Below are 21,942 nucleotides of genomic sequence, written 5' to 3' on the forward strand. Positions count from 1 at the left end.
CCGATCGTTTTACCAGCCCTCTCGCACCGCTGGCTCCGCCCCCGTCAGCTGCAGGCGATTGCTTTGGATTACACCCCTGTCTCCTCCCCTGCTCACCTGGACCTATCCCTGCAAGTACCCAGACAAATCTCTGCTCCACCCCTTGCTTCTATTGGCCCTCCTTCCTTTATAACCCCACTCTGCCCTCTCCTTCCTTGCTCTGCATAGCTTCTCTGTAGCTCCTGTGTGCAGTGTCTATGCCAAGCTCTGTTACCTGTTTCAGCGCTGGTTCCTGTCCCTGCCCCTGTTTGGATTCCTTTGGATTGATCTTGGCTCTGTTTGACTACGTGTACCTCGCTACCCCTGGACTCTGCTTTGGACCTCACTATGCTGCTTTCTCCTGCCCCTGACTCCAGGCTCTTGGACATTTACTATCCGACTTTTGGCACCCCGGACTCAGCAAGTATAACGATTAACCCTTTTTCACCATGCCCGGCAACGCAACTTACCACACTCCGGGCACGCCCTCACTGCTGTGGGTGTGTGTTATACCCTTACCCACCTCAGTATTGGGGACTGGCCAGGTCTGCGGGCATACAGGCATTACATTATGCAGAGCCCAACAAATGCAGACCCCCTGAGGTGGGCCAAGTTGTCACAATGGAACACTGGCAATTTTTAAGTGACCAACTCACCACCGTTAATCAAAAACTTTCTAACCTCTCACTACGGGAATCCCCAGTTGCACCGTCACCCCCGGCCCCAGTACCTGTTGGTAACACGGAGCCACATATTCCACCTCCCAACCGGTATTACGGGGACCCCCTTACTTGCCGGGGATTCTTGAACCAGTGTGATGTCCAGTTCGAGATGTCCCCATCTCACTTTCCTTATGGTTGTACTAAAGTGGCCTATGTCTATGCCCTGCTCACTGGCGACGCTCTCGCTTGGGCTTCTCCCCTCTGGGAACACAGACCAGACATAACCCAAGATTACCCCAAATTCCGGCGAGAGTTCCAGCAGGTCTTTGACACACCAGCGTGTAGGGAGACTACCGCTTCTTCCTTGTTTCATCTCTCCCAGGGTCGCAGGTCGGCTGCAAGATACGCAGTGGAGTTCCGCACCATCGCTGCAGAGATCCAGTGGAACGATGAAGCCCTTGCCGCGGTTTGCCCGAATCCCTCAAGGATGACCTTACAACGCATGTTCGTCCCTCATCTCTAGAGGATCTAATTTCCCTCAGCATACCAGCGCATTCAGGAACGATGCCATGAGCGCCACCGTCCCCGTTCACTCTCGTCCTTGCCTGTTTCTCCTAGGTCTACTCCCTTGGCTTTTCCTGCATTGGACGCCCCTGAACCAATGCAAATCGGTAGCCAATAGCTTCGGGCCGCTGAGAGAACACGACGCCGCGAAGAGGGTCTCTGCTACTTCTGCGGCTTCCCGGAACACCAACTACATCACTGCCACTTGAAACCGGGAAACGAGAATGCCCAGTAAAGGTAGAGGGGCTTCTACTGGGTACCATTTCTCCTTTCCCCTCTTTCCCCAAAGAGCTACCAAAGAGGATCCTACTCCCCATAACTCTTGTGGGTCCTAATCTTAAGGTAGAGGTTGAAGCCTTCATCGACTCCAGGTCTGGTGGTAACTTTTTGGATGACGACTTTGCCTGCAACAACCAAATTCCGTTAGTCAAGAAAAAGTCTCCCATCGGCCTGGAGGCTATCGATGGTCGACCGCTCCAACCAGCTTTCATTATTTGGGAATCTATTCCGCTTACCCTGACCACCGCGGATGGTCATACTGAAGTCATCATCTTCGATGTTTTCCACTCTCCTACTGTCCAGGTTATTCTCGGATTGCCGTGGCTCCAGCTTCACAACCCGCGTATTGATTGAACCAACGAATTACCGATCCAATGGGCTTCTACCTTGGAGAAGACGGTCACTCCTCCCGTTGCCGTGCTCGCTGGCCTCGACACCATCTCTTCTTCTCTCTCTACCTTGCCGAAGGAATATCATGATTTCTTGGATGTCTTTAACAAGACTCAGGCTGAGGTTCTACCACCTCCTCATTCATACGACTGCCCCATCGAATTAATTCCTGGTACCACACTCCCCAAGTCTAAGTCTTATCCATTTTCTGTGCCCGAGACCGAGGTGATGGCGACCTACATCCAGGAGAATCTTAAAAAGGGTTTATTCGGAATCCCACCTCCCCCGCCGGAGCAGGTTTCTTCTTCGTGAAAAAGAAGGATGGCTCTTTAAGACCCTGTATCGACTTTCGGGGGCTTAACAAGGTTACAGTTAAAAACCGGTACCCTCTTCCTCTAATTTCAGAACTCTTTGACCGGCTTCAAGGAGCCTCTATTTTTTCCAAGATCGACCTGAGTGGAGCCTGCAATCTTATCCGAATCAGAGACGGTGACGAATGGAAAACTGCATTTAACACGCGTTCGGGTCACTATGAATACCTAGTGATGCCGTTCAGCCTCTGCAATGCCCCTGGTGATGGTGATGATGGTAAGTCATCTAACGTTGTCAGTGTTTTGTCATGCACAAAATGTATTTGAGGATCCTCTATAATTGTGTACCACTTTAACCAGCGGCTTCTTAACGCCTTCCTGTCTGGAATAGTCTGTTTCTGTTGCGAGTGAAGCTACTGAAGTGTATATATAGATATCCTGTCCCTGCGCTAAATCTCGTGATTTCAGCACTGTACTGCACCGACACACTGTGAGTGTAATGGCAGTTAACAGTTTTTCAAGCGGCAAATATCTCTTCTCTGTATTTGTGAATACATAAGATAGCAGTGTAATTGGTACTGTTTCCATAGCATTGTAAATTCTTATGTATGCAGCTAGAGGTGAAATGTTCACATAAGCTGACAACGGTTTTGTTGGGTCGCGCTGCGCTAAGTAGGAAGCATCATTAACTGCTGCTAATAACTTTCGCAATGCCTCATCCTCAACTGTTAACCATTTAAAAGGTGTCTTAGGTCTACTTTGCTCTGATTTAATCTCGCGCGATATTGCGTGATGCAATGGTTCAATTAGCACATTAAAATCTGAGATAAACGTCATAGAAAAATTCAGTAACCCAATAATGCTTCTTAACTGTTTCAATGTTTTAGGAACACTGATGTTGGAAACTTTTTCTCTGTAATTACTAAAAAGGCCCCTGCCATCTTCAGCTATTTCAAAACCTAGAAATGTCACTGTTTCTCTAGCAATTTGCGATTTATTTAATGAAACCACGTAACCTGCCTCTGCCAATGTAAGCAATACTTCTGTCAGTACCTTAAAATGTTCTGTTTCTGTCTCATGGGACATAAACAAATCGTCCACATAAATTTCCACGTTCTCAAATTTAGATAGTAATGAGATTACATCTGCTGTGAACAGGCCTGGACTGTTCACAAAACCTTGTGGTAGCCTGCACCAGGCCAATTGTTTACCTTTCCACGTAAACGCTGTTAGCCAATAACTGTCAGGTGTGATCTGGTGACACCAGTACCCATTCGCCAGATCTATTGCGGTTTTAAAGCGTTTACGCTGTAATCCACTTAATACTGACGGTGAATGTGTGTTCTGTGCTGTCACAGAGGGCGTCACTTTATTAACTTCTCGATAATCTAACACCATTCTCCATGTGCCATCTTTCTTAGGCACCGGATATACAGCAGTATTCATTTGACTGAACTGTTCAATCAATACTCCTTGCTTGAGCAAATCATTGATTACAATTTGGATGCTCGGTAATGCTGCATGATTAATCTTATACTGGGCTTGTTTCTTTGGGAGTACCGTACAAGTATTTATATCATGTATGATACCTTTCCTTAAACCCACTTGATTTTCCCATTGTTGGAAAATATATTTATGTGTCATTAACCAATTATATAATGTGCCTTTATCACTGAATGCACTGTTGTTAACTTGTTCTGTGATGATAACATCTAAGTCAATTTTTACAGTTAACTCTGGCAGTGGTTTTGCTACCGCTTCCTGTTTAATTTGAACGAAAGAAGCGACATCCTTAAAAGCAATTAAAAAATCGCAGCCAAGGTTGCTATGTTCAACTAACTCAATAAAAGTTTTTCTGCCATTAATTTTTAATTCTAAATAATAAGAAGGGTGATTTCCCTCTCCTTCAATTGTTTGTATTGTGATATCTTTGATAAATTCTTCATCAATTAAAATGTCAGTTTTTACAAGGGAGATTTCAGCTTGTGTGTCTAAGAAACCTGTAAAAATATGTCCCTTGTATTCTATACGCAGCTGTAAATCATTCATTCTTGAAAATGTTCTGTGGGCTGCTGTATTATTTTACTCACAGATTTCTTTGTAGTTGCCGGTGTACTAGCTGCTTGTTTTTTAACCTCTTGCTGAGAGTTAGTTAGCCCTGAGGTTTGTGTATTGTAACCCGTGCGTTTGTCACAATATTTTACTTGACCTCCTTTGTTTTGACCATATCGGTCGGGAGTACGTGTGTATTCCCTCAGATTATATCTGGACCCTCCACCTTCATAATGCGGTGGCTGTTCATAATGTGTCTGTTGAGGTGTTTGTGTTCTAGGAGTTTCTTGTGGTCCCTGACCTTGATAACCCCTATTATCTGACTCCCAGTTTCTCTGAAAATTACCTTTTCTCTCCCACTGTTCGTCTCTAGGATAAACTGGAGTCTGATATTGATTGTATGATCCTCTCCAATTTCTATTTTGTCTAGGAAAATTCCTCCCCTTGTCTTTATCAGACCGTTCAGGTTTCTTGTCACTGGATTGCGACTTAGGCGTTCCCGTGTTTTCACCGGTCAACGTTTTACCTACGAGAGTATACGTGGTTTTTAGAATTTCAGGAACCGGCTCTGCTCTCTGTTCTACCTGTAACCCTTGTATCTGTCTCTCAAGGTCTAACAACAGGCCTTGGCCCTTAATTAATGCCTTTAAACAACCCCAAACAATTTCATGGTTGCCTTGTGTAAAACGTAATCCTAAAATATAAGCAGCAACAATTCCGCTAGTTTTATTAACCTGTCTTAGCGTATCTGCCAGTGATGAAATAGTAACCTTCCCATGGGTTTTCTCATACACATTGCTGATGACTGAATCCCAGTCTCGTGCTTCAGCTAATGTGATTGATAAACCTGCCGGGAGCAAAGCATTCACCAAAGCTAATTTCTGTTGTGCTGTGGGTGTCGGATAAACTCCATCTAGTGAATGTGTTCGCTCATTAAGCCACAAAGCAATGTCTTTTGGATTGGTAGGTAAATGACCTACCGTCGCTTTAAAATTTGACATAGGAATGCCGATTTGTACACGAGGTGGTGCTTCCATAAAAGCTTGACCTCTTGTTGTTAACAAAACATTAACAATTTCTCGTAATAATGTAATTTTTGCTGTAGCATTAACACGTTCTGTTGCTACATCCTATGCAGGTGGTCGTAACTCACCTATTGTTGCAGGCGTAAATAAGTGTGTGCGATGTTCACCCCACCTGGCAGCAGAATTGATGGGACCGTGCCTGTCTATGCCAATAGCGATTACAGGCTGTCGTCCCAGAATAATAGTTGCTTCATTAAATGTCAAATTAATGATTGTATGTGTCAACGGGTCATATGCCTGTTGTATGTATCGATATGTGACTGTATCAGCATCTGTATTTATAGTGATATAGGAATATCTAGCACCTGCTCCCCATGGGCCAAATTGGATTTCAAATGCAATAACTTCGTTATTATTCAGATCTCTCTGATATTGATTTCTCATTAAAATTTCAAGGTTTACAACTCGTGCAAAGTCCCTGAAAGCCATGATATATGATTGAAATTTGTACCTTCTCTATTATAAAGAGGAAATAACATACACGTGTATTTGAAAGATTAAATGGGTAACATACAATTTTAGTACTTATTTACTCAACTCGTGAGTCTCAATCACGTTAGGGCGCCAAATATCATGGGGTCAGTTATGCCATACCTCCTTCTCTCAGGCAATGTCTTGTGACACGTTATGTCCTGCTCTAAGCAGAAGTACTGTGTCACAATTTTTATCCTGCAGAGAAAACGGCCTCACACCCTTTATGTGCAGGGTATCGTGAGGATATTATTAAGAGAGGTCACTCAGAGTTGTATAAGATAAGAGTCATGTTTATTGAGATACGACATGATAATAAGAAACAATAAGCAAAAATCGCTAATAATCCAATACTTATGTTAATCTATCTATGCAGAGATTATTTACTGGGTATGCTGTCATACTCACAAACCAACTAGGTATCACGAAATATCATGCCAGTCTCGGTAAGTCTCGTCTGCCGTGGCGTGCCACTCGGTTCTCTGTCTGAATTTGGCCTCACCCAAACTTTTATTACCCTTGTCATGCGTCATAATTGTCTTCATGGAAAACAAGGGAAATAACCCAAAACTAGCAAAGTTTCCAAGCTCATTTCTATCTGCGTAGCAAAATAACCACACGATGTATGTGGTTTCATATCCGTGCCATTTATCGTAAGCTCATACATTGAGAAGGCGTGAACACCTGTTCTGCTAAGATTCTTATCTCTTCAGCAAAATTCTGTTTGCAAACCGCAGATATCTTATGTACCCATCCCAAAGCAACCAACTAGTGAATATGTGACAGTATGCCCAAAGCTGTACTTAAGACATATGTATGCTATGTGACAGTATGCTCAAAGCTGTACTAAGACATATGTATGCTATGTATGACCCTTGGTACCTGTAATCCATAACACCATCTTCCAAGAATTTATGAATGATATCTTCCGGGACATTCTAGGAATTTTCGTCATCGTATATTTAGACGATATAACACACAATTATAAACAGCACTCACAACAGAGAGTAGATATATAATGCGGGGTGCCGTGGACAAGAGAGGACCCAAACCCTCTCAAACACAAAACACAATACTGAAATAGTCCAGCACTCCCTAAATGGAAAAATTGAAATCACTAGTATGCAACCAATAAATACATTTTAATGAAAACACAAATGAATCAAAAAACATGCAACCTCACAAATATAGAACATAAGCATATAGGTATAATCACATATAACGTGTGTGAAGGAAGGATATACAAGGGAGACAAGTTGTAAAAAAATGGGGATAGTGTATGTGTCGGGTGGGGGCAAAACAGCACAAAAAAGGGGGGGTTAGTGGGTATGTAGGGGGAGTGCAGGGGGGCAACGTTTTGGGAATTAACCCTTTGTCAGGCCCGTTCCCCTATGTCCCAGAGGGACAAAGGGTACTTCCCTAGCCCCTAGACCCACAAGCACCTGTAAATGGAATAGTGTATCCAGCAACACCAGAGTAAATGCAGGTCTAAGCGTTCAGATAATCAGTAAAGTAAATTGGCAACATGCAAACCAGTCAGTCCTCAGGGATGTGCTCAAATGCGCCTGCTGCTATCACCAGTGAAAGTTTGTAGCTGACTGTGCTGTAGCTCTTGGGTATCTAAAACCCTGATGACGTCATCGGTGGTGCACGGGATCAGAGAATGAATAATCCCCAGCAGCTGGTGAATCGAGTCCTCCTGCTACCACAGCCGGCATCCTCCTTGCTTGTGTAAACAAATGCAATCCCCATGGAAATTACGGGGCTCCGTGTGTTGTGCTGAAATTCCTCTGCATGCTGAATCGACGTGACAGTTCTGTGCATGTGCAGTGAAGCATCATGGGTCTTTAAATGCTGCTACACAGCAGCAGATTGTAACAATCCTACGACTGTGCACAACATACTCAGGTTCTGTTAGGCCCAGGACATAGTGCACTCAGCGTCGCTGAGCCGGGCTGAGCCGCGCTGAACAGATGCACAAAGCCCCTACATCTGTAATCAGCGCGGCTATAGTTTCTCCCTCCGCATGCTTGCTGATGCGTGCGGAGGCTGAGAAACTTCCCCGAGACCGCTCCAATCCAATGGGTCTGCAGCCGGTCCAGCATTGTAACTACCCGGCAAGACAGAGGCAGCACAGAGGTGTGTGTGTATGTGTATGTATGTATGTGTGTGTGTGCATGTGTGTGTGTGCATGTGTGTGTGCATGTATGTGTATGTGTGTGTGCGTGTGCGTGCGTGTGTGTGTGTGTGTGTGTGTGTGTGTGTGTGTGTGCGTGTGCGCGTGCACGTGCGCGTGTGCGTGTGCGTGTGTGAATATGTCCCAGGCCTTAGATGTTTGATCTTTGTAGGCTGTATACCTCACTGGTGCTCACAAGAAGTTCACCTATATGATGTAAAGTAGGAAACATACCACACCATTAATGCAGATTTACCATATACAAATGAAGTATTAAAATATAAACATAATATTTGTTGAGGTTGAGTTAGCCCGATTCTATAGGTCACTCAGACTTAAGGGTGTCTTCTCCAAACCCACCTTTGATGCTATACCCCCTGTTGACGATATTGATGTTAATACCAATTTCCACTTGCTTATATCCGAGTGTAAGAATAAAAGTTCCTTCAATCCCCCACCCACTAATCATGTTATTGAAACTTACATTTCCCTTGTTCAGCGTGATGTAGAATCTATCCTCAAACGTGGATCTAAGCGTATATCATTTAATTTATCTAAAAGTGAACAAGAGGTTATAAAGTAACTGGAGACCAATACAGATATAGTGATAAAACCAGCAGACAAAGGGGGTGCATTGGTGGTAATGAATAAGAAAGATTATAGAACTGAGATCCTTAGACAACTTGCTGACGGTAATTCCTATAAATTAGTAACCTCTAATCCTACACATAGAATTCAAGAGAAGATATCAAGGGTAGTTATTGCTGCCTTGGAGAGTGGAGTTATCACTAAAATACAAAAAGAATTCTTGATTAAAAAGGATCCCATAGTTCCTGTACTTTATACAATCCCGAAGATCCATAAGAATTTAGCTTCTCCACCGGGAAGACCAATAGTTGCAGGGAGTGACTCAATCTTTCAACCTTGCTCTATATTCTTGGTCAAGTTGTTAAAGCTGCAGTTCAGTTAATGTCCTGCATGTGTGTGTTTTTTTTTAATAAATCAGTTCTGTAGTAAGAAAAAATACTTTTAGCATTTTCTGTTTTTAAAAAAACAACTTTGAAAGACCAATTTTCTTGTATTCTATTTTAACAGCCAGTTGCTAAGGCACTGCCCCTTCATGTCCTGTCATAAGCCCTGGCACACCCCTTTGTCAGCCCTGCCCTCCCTCTAGCACATGTCAGTGCAGGAGTGCTCATGAATATTCATGAGCTTCCACTGACTGACAGAAGCAAAAATAAACATATGCCAGCTCTAATTATGTCACCAAATTTCGCCTATCAATACATGGAGAACGAATTGACCTGCAGCTATACAGTTCTTTAGGTAATTAGAGATTGCACACATGAAACTATTGAAGTAAAAAAAAATTTAAAAAAAGACTGAACTGCAGCTTTAAGGCCATTGGTAACTGATAGTAGGTCATACATCAGAGACACTACAGATTTTCTACACAAGATTAGGGCTTTACCTATCATGTATACACCACTATTACTAGTTACCTTGGATGTCAACAGTTTATATACATCCGTTCCGCATGTCGATGGTTTGTTAGCTGTGAAGGAATCTGTTGAACTAGCTAATGTGTTTTCCCCTAGAGAGGGCATGTTCATTATGGACCTTCTTGAGATTATACTCCATGAGAATTACTTCTTATTTGAAGACGACTATTACATTCAAAAACAGGGCACGGCCATGGGTTCTAACGTCGCACCCACATACGCCAATATCTTCATGTCTAAATTTGAAATAGACAATGTGTACCATCACCAATCCTTTGTAGAGCATGGGCGTATGTGGGTGCGTTTCATCGATGACGTGTTCCTCATCTGGCAGAATTATTTATTTATAAAATATTTTACCAGGAAGAATGATGTGACATCTCTGTTAAGTTTTGTATCAGATCTAAATATGGCCCACCAAACCATCAGGTTTACCTGTACACATGACCCAGTACAAATTAACTTTTTAGACACATGTGAAGATTGAGATAATGTGAGTGGCTATCATCACCTCCATTTTGGCCTAAACCACCATTTTCTGAGTGTTTGCTATATGGATGTATATTTGTCTCATTCGTGAATGAATGAATGAACTGTGAATGTTTGAATCTGCAGAGTATCGCTCCTAGATATAACTAACCCTTTTTAATTCCTACAAGGCAGGCAAGAATTGAAATAGCATTCGTAAGCGATTAGACATTCCTGCTGATCTGAGTTCTTTCTTATCTGACAGCTACAATACACATACAGGGCTGGACAGAGTAACTCCCTTATGTCACAGGGTTGGGAGGCCCACATTATGGTAAATTATCGATAAGAATATAGCAATGTAAAGCATATTTAGGCATCAGCAAATATATATTTTTGCATGTCATCATATCATCATTTATCTATAAGCCAGCCCCCTTAAGGGGTCTATTACTCATTTTGAAATGTATAAAAATGTGATACTAAGCAATATGTTTTCAGAGGCTTGAGTTCTTTCTGAATTCTTGTCTTCCAAATTGTGCCTTGGTACAGATAAACTCATGTGTTACTTTGTTTGAACCCTTGTCTTATTGATCTTATTTCTAAGCTTTCACAGATGGCGCATCCTTGAATAGGGACCCAACATCTCGGGACCAGGAGACCCAGACGAAGAAACTGCCTACATTACTCAAACGTGCACACTTGGAATAAGGTATGGCTTTATCCTTTTTAACAGAAAAAGCCGTTAGATTAAAGTTTGAGTAATCTGTAGACAGTTTGTTCTTTATGGGCAACCTACCTGAGTGACGGGACACCCTGTATCACGTGAGTTTATCAATATTATACTGATCAGGTATTGTTATTGTTGTTTTTGTATTATTGCCATAAACTCAGGTTATACCGTGTGCCGCTAAACGGCAGGGCCAAGTGAGGGCCCGGAAGGTATAATAATTAATAAGGTGTTAAGTCTCCTAGAACTTGGGGAGAGAACTATTGTTAAGGAACAGCAGGAAACTGTTTTTAAGGCCACTGTTCCTTAACTCTATATTCTACTTATATTATACCAAGGGTTGGGGCACCTTATTGGTACATGGTCAACTAACGTTGATCGGTGTAAGGTACATGGTCAGCTAACGTTGATCGGTGTAATAGAGGAGAATTATGGGGAAACCTACGTTCTCAGCAGTCGCCGGCGAAGGGTACGTCCCTTGAAATTATGTGTGGACTTTATGGCAATAAAATGTTTTAAAAATGGATATTTAGTGACGCAGAATATATTGAATAAGAAGGAAAGTGAAACATATCAGGCTCTGTTTTAAAAATAACTGCAGCATTATTGGAACCCCCTTTTTCCTCACCCTTTTTTTCCTCTTCCCCCTTTTCTCACCCTTTTTCACTGAAAAGGAGTTGCATGTCTGTGAGGAACAGGAGTTGCATGTCTGTGAGACATGGAAGTTAATTAGTAACCTAGGAAGAAATGGCTTTAATTTAAGAATGTTAAAGTAGTTTTTTAGGAATTAATGCATTAATACTGCATGGAAAAAGAAGGGAACATCCTCTTTAAATGTTTTTTGTTTTTATCTTAGAAAGCTCATAGAAACTAGTTTGATGGCATAATAATAGTATACATGTCATGGAGTAAAGTGTTTGTGTGCCACTCTGATAGTTAATGTACAGTATGTATGTATGAATGTCTTTATTCATTTAGCGCCATTAGTGTACATAGCGCTTCACATTGTCACTTGTTGTACTAATCATAAAAATAACAAATAATCTCTTGTAAAAGGGTCATTTAAGTTTAAACCCTTTTGTCAAAGTGTATTAAGCCTGCTGCCATTTACAAGGCATGACAGTAGCATTTAAAATAAACCTAGGAAGTATTGTATGTTAAAGTCTGTTAGTGTAATATTTTAAAAGAGAATGAAAATTTGGCAGTTGTAAAAATAAGTCATTTCACCCTGACTCAAATATGAATTTGTATTTTTTTCACAGTAGCACATGTTTGTTCCTGGGCGTAGGAAATACTGTGTTACAATATTTAAATGAAGTTTTAAATTTAAATTTTATGTGCTGATTTAGAGGAGTCAGGACTAAAAGAAAGGTATTTCTAGAATGCAAAGTTTTAAAAAGTAAATGTTTATTTTTATTTATTTAAACAAAAAAGAAAGAGTCTGATCTTATGGAGTAAGGAAGCTTTATTAAGTTTTACTCTGGCCCACAAGATTAAGATCATGTTGGAGTTTTGTAGAAAGTAGAATGTATGTTGATGGAAGATAAACTCAGAGAACGTGTGTATGTGTGGGTGTGTGTAAGAAAGATAAGGAATTATAAATATATAGTAAATAAAACAATACGATTTTTGTTTTATAGGAAGGGTTGCAGAGATGGTTTTGTTTTTTAGTTATCAAGGTTTTTCTGTTCAAACTTATATTAGGAAACTAACGGGTTGTTTTCTTAAATACACTGCTCGTCTGATTTTTGAACAGCAGTTATTTAAAAGAGGGAAGGTTAAAAGCAGCCAAGTGGGCTGGCCCCCCTCCTCCAGCTTAAGGAATGTACAAAGACCACGTTCCAGGCATGAAAAGTTAACTAGAAACTGAGAAAGAAAAAAAAAAGAAATGTTTAAAAGCAGCTTAGTTATAGTATGGGGAAAGAGAATGATACTGTAATGTATTTATTTTTGGGACTGAGTTTGCAGGATCAAACCGGTCTGTTTTGGGTTTTTATCTTATTTTTTGTAAAGTTCATTTTGCTCTGTATCAGAGAAATGTGAAATTATGCTTTTTGTTTTTTGTATCTATTTTAGGATAAATACCTCATAGTTTATGAAATGCTTTAGATGGCATAGCCCCCATTATGTAGGAATTATTACAAGAAGGGGTTATAATCCCCACATGCAGTATCCAAATTACCTCTACGCAGAAACCAGTAAACACATTTCAATTCTATTTGTTCTAATTAGGAGATGTTATTTAACGCTATTTGTTATAATTGTTTCATTAACAATACAATAATATTTAATATGTATTTCCGTATTTGAATAGTGTCAAAAGTATACTCAGTACTTCACAAAGCGTACAATATAAACGGGTAAGCATAAAATCAGATATGAAATAATTTTTCCTATAAAGTTAACTGCATATGTGATGTATTTTTATAACTTTTAACCATTACCTCTCCTTTCCCTCCAAAAGGTGTCTTAATTTGAACCCTGATCTATAGCCTCTCATTTTAAAGAATGCAACTGTAGGCTATCTAGAATTTATTTTTTTTAAAGCAGTAGCTATTGTCAAATTCATGATATATATATTTAAATCTCAAGCTGCTGATGTTTTAAATTCCATCATCCTTTATGTCGTATATTGTTCACATGTCATAGGATTTGCATATGAACAAAAGAGAGGATAATTTATATGATTTTCCATTACACACCTGTCTATATGCGGACTCTGCCTATTTTGTTAATTGCAACATTACCTTGTGTGTGTTGTTTTGTTATTTATCCTTGAATATTCCTTGCCGATATGACTCCATTCATATTGTGTTGTGTTTTGGTGCTGTCTACTCATTGCTACACATAGCAACATGTTATTTCATGAATATTCATATAGAGAGGGATATACCCCATCTCTTTACATTTTCCAGCATAACTATTGGATAGCTTTATTTTGAGTCTGTTTGGGAACTAAGAATTAATGTGATGAGCTGCTACTATGCAGTGTTTTGTGGTGAAGCTAATTAGCATTGTTAGTATATTATGGTCACTGGCCCCTCATGTTCTGATAGGGCTTTGTGTTCATATTAGCATTTTTTGTTTACCGTATACTGTCTGTTTCGTTCACATGGGGACTCTTTTATTTATGATTTATTAGTTGTCATTTTATGCATTTTGTAAGTTTTTAGCTTGTAAAAAAGTTGTATACGTTTTAGTTGTGTTATAGTTAAGTTTATGTGGATATTTCCCATTTGGTCTGTAATAAATTTGATATTAGTGGTATTAGTTATTTAACTGGTACTTTATGTATATTTTACAGTTTACAATGAGTGCAAGCTTTAGGGACTTTTAGTGACAACCTCTTGCCACTTATCAGTGTTCTCTTACGATACTTTCCTATGCACCTTTGATTTCTTTCTTTTGTAAGTTGGTGAGCAAGGTATTTTTTTGTTTATTTTATATGCGGATGCCAAGATAGTGGTGAAAAACAAAAAATTTTTTGAGCTGATACTAAATTATAGTGGCTAAAAGCGCTCTCCTTGTGCTTTTATTAATGAAATGTTTAAGTCTCTCCAAACTTAGGTGCAGCTTATACAGTCTACCAAGGATACAAAGCAGCATCATCGCAAGAAAAAAGTGCCGGCACCACCGTAAACAGTTAACAAAGATAAAGAATCATCAAGCCAGCGTTTTTTACCAACTGTTAGTGTTTCTAGGCACAATAATCCTAGAACATTTAACCACCGAGGAATTAAGACTTCAGGCAAGGCCCGGTCTTAAACAAACAATTTGTTTTTTCTGAACTCAATATTATCAAGGCCCGGACTTAAATGAACAATTTGTTTTTACAGGACTCAATATTATTATTTTTTTATGCTTTAGAGTGTGTTTTTAAGATGTATGCCCCACTAGGCAAGATCAGCCTACACCATCCAGATGATGATAAGGGATGATCAGTTTTGAAATATTTGTAATGTTCATTGTTTTATGGTCACATCAGTTTGCAGACAATCATACAATCTTGCACAATGCTACACAGGTTAATGGGTCACAAGGGAATATATACAATGAATCCCTGCCATACTCTGGTGGCCCCCAATGACGTAAGAGAGAATTACATTTAACCCCTTGAGTAGGGATACCTTACACTAATGCCGAATTTAAAATGATGAAATGTTAATTTGAATTTGTTTACAGGAAACTTTTCTAAACCGAATTCCACTGGTAAATGAGGTTCCTTTAGGTGGATTTTGCACTGGGAACAACAAATCAATTTATGGGTCAGGTGTCTCCACCAACTAATGAAACTTGTATGAAAATGTATTTACAGCCCTGAACTAAAAATTTACAGGGAGGATGTAGCCTTAATTTTTCAGTTTAATTAAGATAGTAAAAGGTGCTTGCACAAATTCTAGTTTACCTAGGGGAGTGTATTGGCTTTGTGGAAAATGGGCTTACAGAATATTACCATGTGGTTGGACAGGGTCCTGCTATCTAGGTACAATTGTACCTGCCTTTACAATGACTAGAGAATTACCCACTGGCAGGATCAGGAATAGCAGAGCCACTTCCAACGCACAGGGGTTGAAAAGTAGTCTATGGAAAGAACAATTTTGGGCTTGCTTATTTCCTAATGTAGGAGTTGGGTTGCTATATGACAGGCTTAATATACTTACGGATGTACTGGATGATGTTCTCAATCATACAACTACATTCATTAATTTACTTAATCAAGAACAGGTACAGATTAGATTAATGGCCCTACAGAATAGAATGGCTCTGGACTATATTTTAGCGTGTGTGCCCGAGTTAAAGAGCAATGTTATGTTATTTAGAGATCAAAGTGGTAAGATTGAGCATGAGGTAGAGAAGATCGCAGAGATACAGGAGAGATTAAGGAAAGGTGGAGATAAGAGGTGTTTTGTTAGGAATTACCATGTTGGTTGGTTTTTCTAGAAGCGAAACTGATGGATGGATTTGTCTGTGTGTTTGCAGTTCTGATTGTTTTGTATGTCTGTGTCATGTGCAGTAAATCCATACTGCAAAGGTGTGTAAAACCCTCTACCCAGGCCATGCCACTGATCACAGACGACACTACGGAAGATGCAATCTCAGAAGGAAAAGTCAGTCCTCCTCAATGGAATACAGATGAAGATGATGGCAGAAAGACCAACCTGGCTGATATGATAGCCAGCAGCTCTGTGAGTTTCCAGAACTATCGGAGCCATGCAAATTGGGGCCCTCCAGGCCAGTGCAACGCTTCTGAGTTTTATCTGAATTATCCTTAAAAGACTATGTTTTCAAGAATAAAAAGAGAGGACTGTGAAGATTGAGATAATGTGAGTGGCTATCATCACCTCCATTTTGGCCTAAACCACCATTTTCTGAGTGTTTGCTATATGGATGTATATTTGTCTCATTCGTGAATGAATGAATGAACTGTGAATGTTTGAATCTGCAGAGTATCGCTCCTAGATATAACTAACCCTTTTTAATTCCTACAAGGCAGGCAAGAATTGAAATAGCATTCGTAAGCGATTAGACATTCCTGCTGATCTGAGTTCTTTCTTATCTGACAGCTACAATACACATACAGGGCTGGACAGAGTAACTCCCTTATGTCACAGGGTTGGGAGGCCCACATTATGGTAAATTATCGATAAGAATATAGCAATGTAAAGCATATTTAGGCATCAGCAAATATATATTTTTGCATGTCATCATATCATCATTTATCTATAAGCCAGCCCCCTTAAGGGGTCTATTACTCATTTTGAAATGTATAAAAATGTGATACTAAGCAATATGTTTTCAGAGGCTTGAGTTCTTTCTGAATTCTTGTCTTCCAAATTGTGCCTTGGTACAGATAAACTCATGTGTTACTTTGTTTGAACCCTTGTCTTATTGATCTTATTTCTAAGCTTTCACAGATGGCGCATCCTTGAATAGGGACCCAATACCTCGGGACCAGGAGACCCCAGACGGAGAAACTGCCTACATTACTCAAACGTGCACACTTGGAATAAGGTATGGCTTTATCCTTTTTAACAGAAAAAGCCGTTAGATTAAAGTTTGAGTAATCTGTAGACAGTTTGTTCTTTATGGGCAACCTACCTGAGTGACGGGACACCCTGTATCACGTGAGTTTATCAATATTATACTGATCAGGTATTGTTATTGTTGTTTTTGTATTATTGCCATAAACTCAGGTTATACCGTGTGCCGCTAAACGGCAGGGCCAAGTGAGGGCCCGGAAGGTATAATAATTAATAAGGTGTTAAGTCTCCTAGAACTTGGGGAGAGAACTATTGTTAAGGAACAGCAGGAAACTGTTTTTAAGGCCACTGTTCCTTAACTCTATATTCTACTTATATTATACCAAGGGTTGGGGCACCTTATTGGTACATGGTCAACTAACGTTGATCGGTGTAAGGTACATGGTCAGCTAACGTTGATCGGTGTAATAGAGGAGAATTATGGGGAAACCTACGTTCTCAGCAGTCGCCGGCGAAGGGTACGTCCCTTGAAATTATGTGTGGACTTTATGGCAATAAAATGTTTTAAAAATGGATATTTAGTGACGCAGAATATATTGAATAAGAAGGAAAGTGAAACATATCAGGCTCTGTTTTAAAAATAACTGCAGCATTATTGGAACCCCCTTTTTCCTCACCCTTTTTTTCCTCTTCCCCCTTTTCTCACCCTTTTTCACTGAAAAGGAGTTGCATGTCTGTGAGGAACAGGAGTTGCATGTCTGTGAGACATGGAAGTTAATTAGTAACCTAGGAAGAAATGGCTTTAATTTAAGAATGTTAAAGTAGTTTTTTAGGAATTAATGCATTAATACTGCATGGAAAAAGAAGGGAACATCCTCTTTAAATGTTTTTTGTTTTTATCTTAGAAAGCTCATAGAAACTAGTTTGATGGCATAATAATAGTATACATGTCATGGAGTAAAGTGTTTGTGTGCCACTCTGATAGTTAATGTACAGTATGTATGTATGAATGTCTTTATTCATTTAGCGCCATTAGTGTACATAGCGCTTCACATTGTCACTTGTTGTACTAATCATAAAAATAACAAATAATCTCTTGTAAAAGGGTCATTTAAGTTTAAACCCTTTTGTCAAAGTGTATTAAGCCTGCTGCCATTTACAAGGCATGACAGTAGCATTTAAAATAAACCTAGGAAGTATTGTATGTTAAAGTCTGTTAGTGTAATATTTTAAAAGAGAATGAAAATTTGGCAGTTGTAAAAATAAGTCATTTCACCCTGACTCAAATATGAATTTGTATTTTTTTCACAGTAGCACATGTTTGTTCCTGGGCGTAGGAAATACTGTGTTACAATATTTAAATGAAGTTTTAAATTTAAATTTTATGTGCTGATTTAGAGGAGTCAGGACTAAAAGAAAGGTATATCTAGAATGCAAAGTTTTAAAAAGTAAATGTTTATTTTTATTTATTTAAACAAAAAAGAAAGAGTCTGATCTTATGGAGTAAGGAAGCTTTATTAAGTTTTACTCTGGCCCACAAGATTAAGATCATGTTGGAGTTTTGTAGAAAGTAGAATGTATGTTGATGGAAGATAAACTCAGAGAACGTGTGTATGTGTGGGTGTGGGTGTGTGTAAGAAAGATAAGGAATTATAAATATATAGTAAATAAAACAATACGATTTTTGTTTTATAGGAAGGGTTGCAGAGATGGTTTTGTTTTGTTTTTTAGTTATCAAGGTTTTTCTGTTCAAACTTATATTAGGAAACTAACGGGTTGTTTTCTTAAATACACTGCTCGTCTGATTTTTGAACAGCAGTTATTTAAAAGAGGGAAGGTTAAAAGCAGCCAAGTGGGCTGGCCCCCCTCCTCCAGCTTAAGGAATGTACAAAGACCACGTTCCAGGCATGAAAAGTTAACTAGAAACTGAGAGAAAAAAAAAAAAAGAAATGTTTAAAAGCAGCTTAGTTATAGTATGGGGAAAGAGAATGATACTGTAATGTATTTATTTTTGGGACTGAGTTTGCAGGATCAAACCGGTCTGTTTTGGGTTTTTATCTTATTTTTTGTAAAGTTCATTTTGCTCTGTATCAGAGAAATGTGAAATTATGCTTTTTGTTTTTTGTATCTATTTTAGGATAAATACCTCATAGTTTATGAAATGCTTTAGATGGCATAGCCCCCATTATGTAGGAATTATTACAAGAAGGGGTTATAATCCCCACATGCAGTATCCAAATTACCTCTACGCAGAAACCAGTAAACACATTTCAATTCTATTTGTTCTAATTAGGAGATGTTATTTAACGCTATTTGTTATAATTGTTTCATTAACAATACAATAATATTTAATATGTATTTCCGTATTTGAATAGTGTCAAAAGTATACTCAGTACTTCACAAAGCGTACAATATAAACGGGTAAGCATAAAATCAGATATGAAATAATTTTTCCTATAAAGTTAACTGCATATGTGATGTATTTTTATAACTTTTAACCATTACCTCTCCTTTCCCTCCAAAAGGTGTCTTAATTTGAACCCTGATCTATAGCCTCTCATTTTAAAGAATGCAACTGTAGGCTATCTAGAATTTATTTTTTTTAAAGCAGTAGCTATTGTCAAATTCATGATATATATATTTAAATCTCAAGCTGCTGATGTTTTAAATTCCATCATCCTTTATGTCGTATATTGTTCACATGTCATAGGATTTGCATATGAACAAAAGAGAGGATAATTTATATGATTTTCCATTACACACCTGTCTATATGCGGACTCTGCCTATTTTGTTAATTGCAACATTACCTTATGTGTGTTGTTTTGTTATTTATCCTTGAATATTCCTTGCCGATATGACTCCATTCATATTGTGTTGTGTTTTGGTGCTGTCTACTCATTGCTACACATAGCAACATGTTATTTCATGAATATTCATATAGAGAGGGATATACCCCATCTCTTTACATTTTCCAGCATAACTATTGGATAGCTTTATTTTGAGTCTGTTTGGGAACTAAGAATTAATGTGATGAGCTGCTACTATGCAGTGTTTTGTGGTGAAGCTAATTAGCATTGTTAGTATATTATGGTCACTGGCCCCTCATGTTCTGATAGGGCTTTGTGTTCATATTAGCATTTTTTGTTTACCGTATACTGTCTGTTTCGTTCACATGGGGACTCTTTTATTTATGATTTATTAGTTGTCATTTTATGCATTTTGTAAGTTTTTAGCTTGTAAAAAAGTTGTATACGTTTTAGTTGTGTTATAGTTAAGTTTATGTGGATATTTCCCATTTGGTCTGTAATAAATTTGATATTAGTGGTATTAGTTATTTAACTGGTACTTTATGTATATTTTACAGTTTACAATGAGTGCAAGCTTTAGGGACTTTTAGTGACAACCTCTTGCCACTTATCAGTGTTCTCTTACGATACTTTCCTATGCACCTTTGATTTCTTTCTTTTGTAAGTTGGTGAGCAAGGTATTTTTTTGTTTATTTTATATGCGGATGCCAAGATAGTGGTGAAAAACAAAAAAAATTTTGAGCTGATACTAAATTATAGTGGCTAAAAGCGCTCTCCTTGTGCTTTTATTAATGAAATGTTTAAGTCTCTCCAAACTTAGGTGCAGCTTATACAGTCTACCAAGGATACAAAGCAGCATCATCGCAAGAAAAAAGTGCCGGCACCACCGTAAACAGTTAACAAAGATAAAGAATCATCAAGCCAGCGTTTTTTACCAACTGTTAGTGTTTCTAGGCACAATAATCCTAGAACATTTAACCACCGAGGAATTAAGACTTCAGGCAAGGCCCGGTCTTAAACAAACAATTTGTTTTTTCTGAACTCAATATTATCAAGGCCCGGACTTAAATGAACAATTTGTTTTTACAGGACTCAATATTATTATTTTTTTATGCTTTAGAGTGTGTTTTTAAGATGTATGCCCCACTAGGCAAGATCAGCCTACACCATCCAGATGATGATAAGGGATGATCAGTTTTGAAATATTTGTAATGTTCATTGTTTTATGGTCACATCAGTTTGCAGACAATCATACAATCTTGCACAATGCTACACAGGTTAATGGGTCACAAGGGAATATATACAATGAATCCCTGCCATACTCTGGTGGCCCCCAATGACGTAAGAGAGAATTACATTTAACCCCTTGAGTAGGGATACCTTACACTAATGCCGAATTTAAAATGATGAAATGTTAATTTGAATTTGTTTACAGGAAACTTTTCTAAACCGAATTCCACTGGTAAATGAGGTTCCTTTAGGTGGATTTTGCACTGGGAACAACAAATCAATTTATGGGTCAGGTGTCTCCACCAACTAATGAAACTTGTATGAAAATGTATTTACAGCCCTGAACTAAAAATTTACAGGGAGGATGTAGCCTTAATTTTTCAGTTTAATTAAGATAGTAAAAGGTGCTTGCACAAATTCTAGTTTACCTAGGGGAGTGTATTGGCTTTGTGGAAAATGGGCTTACAGAATATTACCATGTGGTTGGACAGGGTCCTGCTATCTAGGTACAATTGTACCTGCCTTTACAATGACTAGAGAATTACCCACTGGCAGGATCAGGAATAGCAGAGCCACTTCCAACGCACAGGGGTTGAAAAGTAGTCTATGGAAAGAACAATTTTGGGCTTGCTTATTTCCTAATGTAGGAGTTGGGTTGCTATATGACAGGCTTAATATACTTACGGATGTACTGGATGATGTTCTCAATCATACAACTACATTCATTAATTTACTTAATCAAGAACAGGTACAGATTAGATTAATGGCCCTACAGAATAGAATGGCTCTGGACTATATTTTAGCATGTGTGCCCGAGTTAAAGAGCAATGTTATGTTATTTAGAGATCAAAGTGGTAAGATTGAGCATGAGGTAGAGAAGATCGCAGAGATACAGGAGAGATTAAGGAAAGGTGGAGATAAGAGGTGTTTTGTTAGGAATTACCATGTTGGTTGGTTTTTCTAGAAGCGAAACTGATGGATGGATTTGTCTGTGTGTTTGCAGTTCTGATTGTTTTGTATGTCTGTGTCATGTGCAGTAAATCCATACTGCAAAGGTGTGTAAAACCCTCTACCCAGGCCATGCCACTGATCACAGACGACACTACGGAAGATGCAATCTCAGAAGGAAAAGTCAGTCCTCCTCAATGGAATACAGATGAAGATGATGGCAGAAAGACCAACCTGGCTGATATGATAGCCAGCAGCTCTGTGAGT

This window comes from Ascaphus truei, unplaced genomic scaffold (genome assembly GCF_040206685.1).
Source record: "Ascaphus truei isolate aAscTru1 unplaced genomic scaffold, aAscTru1.hap1 HAP1_SCAFFOLD_668, whole genome shotgun sequence".
NCBI lineage: Eukaryota > Metazoa > Chordata > Amphibia > Anura > Ascaphidae > Ascaphus > Ascaphus truei.